Source organism: Nicotiana tabacum, chromosome 6, assembly GCF_000715075.1.
Source record: "Nicotiana tabacum cultivar K326 chromosome 6, ASM71507v2, whole genome shotgun sequence".
Lineage (NCBI taxonomy): Eukaryota > Viridiplantae > Streptophyta > Magnoliopsida > Solanales > Solanaceae > Nicotiana > Nicotiana tabacum.
The window spans coordinates 88,190,688-88,193,058 of NC_134085.1; positions in this window are offsets into that span (position 1 = coordinate 88,190,688).

The window sequence follows — 2,371 nt, forward strand, 5'->3', positions numbered from 1 at the left end:
TTGACTTCCATGCCATAATTATTACTTGTCATTTAGTTATCCTTGTGTTAAATTGTCCACCCCTTCAATAATTCTATGCTTATTTGTTACCTACCTCTACTTGCTTTACTTGCACATTTAAATTTTCACATGTCTTACTTGTCTTATAGTTTTGTAGAATTTCCTGCCTTTTATGACGTAGTTTCACTTGTATAAGTTGTTAATTGGTAGATATCGATGAATTGGTGAAGTTGAGACATTCAAATTGGCAGAGATTCTTGGATTATTATGTGATTCTTCATTGCCTCGTACATGTACTTTTGTGATGTAGAGATTCCTTTATATTTTGGTTCTTGAATTGCTATTGTTGATTGAAATTGTTTGGGGAACAGGTTGCACGCCGCAACAATTAAAATGGTGGAATAAGGATGCATTATTCTATTGACAGATTATTATATGGTGGGATCAAGTTACCCACCGCAACGGATTGTATTAGTTGTATTTATTTGTGATTGTTAGATTTGCATCGATATTTGAGCTAAGTTTATAAGACTTGTTATTCTGGATTCTCTAGTAGTTGGATTTCGAGTTCGCTGTTATGGGTTGGATGCTTTATTTCCTTTTTTGTCTCTTCTGTTATTATTATTATTGTTATTACTATTATTGCGTACAGGTTGTTGTAAGTGACCTGCCTTAGCCTGGTCACTACGTCGTCGAGGTTAGGCTCGGCACTTACAGAGTACATGGGGTCAGTTGTACTCATACTACACTCTACACTTTTTGTGCATATACCAAAGTTGGTCCCATCTGCGTTGAGTGAGGTTTTCTTAAATCGAGCTATCATTGGAGACTTGAGGTATATTTGCACAACGTTCGCAGCCCTGAAGTCCACTTCTACATCATTTTTAGCTGTTTATTTTGTTTCAAGCAGTTATGTTTTATTCAGACCATTATCTGTAGTACTCTAAACGCTCATGTAGTCGTGACACCAGTTCTGGGGTTGAATTTGGAATTTGTCATTTATTAGTTTGTCACATTATTTCATACTATTCAATTTTATTGTTGAAAATGGATTTGAATTGTGAAAAATGGTTAATAACTTTTGTCGCACCCTTTTTTTCTTTCCTAAGCGGAAAACGGGTTCATGACATTTTTGGTATGGGACAACTCTTTTCCTTTTGGGAAGGGGTATACAATTTTGAAGAGTCGCCACCTAATGATTAGGGTGCATTAGGACACCAAAAGAGTTCGATTTGAATAACCAGAGATAGGGTAAGGGCTTGAAATTATTCTAAGGGGAAGGTGTTAAGCACCCCTCAGAATCGACAAATGTGGTTCCCGTCCAGGCAATTATTGTAAATTGAGGTGCAATTAACGTATAAGAAAATAAGGCTCAAATAATAAGGGATTTCAACACATAATGGTTTGAAAGTAAACAAGTTTTGAAAGAACAATTAGAAAAGCTGATTTTTTAGAATAAAGAGTTAAATTGCTAAAAGAATAAAGAATAAAGGAAAGGGGATCCTAGGTTTATTAAAAAATATGGATCACCCACACAATTTCCGGTAATCATTCTTCAATGAGGGGCTACACATGACATTATCGCGTGGTCATCATATCCATATCTACCCTTCCCACCCCGTTAAAGTATTAAAGCGCGGATTGGTCTCGATTACTTATTGCAGGCTATTACCTGTCCCATTCCTATCAATCCCGGAGGCACTTAGGACTACTAATCCTAAAAGGGAGGGATGCTGGGCTTATTTGGAGTTTCAAAGGTAAAAATTCTAAGGCGACATACAAAAACACATATTGCATATGAAAGGGGAAAACATACGCATATAGGCTCAAGTATTCCTTATCGAACAAACACATAAAGTAGCATGTCTTACACATACTGCTTAGGTCTGATTGAAAAGCATTAAAGACAAGGGAGATGAGATTGTTGAGGCAGTTTTAGTTTATTGTATAACTCAGATAAGAAGTCTGAATCAGGCCTGCCTACTGGTTGTAGTGATTAATAGATTCAGTTTTACAGTAATTATTCTAAGGTTTGCCTAAGTGTTTAGACAGGGTCCTATAGGCATGATATCGACTGAATTTAAAAGGTGATGAGATAGTAGAAGCTTGAAATAAATTATTCGAAATCCTATAAGCATGCTTGTTAAACCTTGTTAAGCAAGGGAATTGGTTATTAAGAGAAGCAGAATGAACAAAAAAACAAAAAAACTGTAGGTGGTAGTATCTACTATTACTGACTTTAATTCCTAGGAGCATGTTATCTAACATTGACTGCGAGTGACAGCGAATCAGATTGATTTTGAGAAACCCCTATAGGCATGATTTCTATGAATTACTCATTTTAAACTTTATAGGCAAGTCATCTAAATGA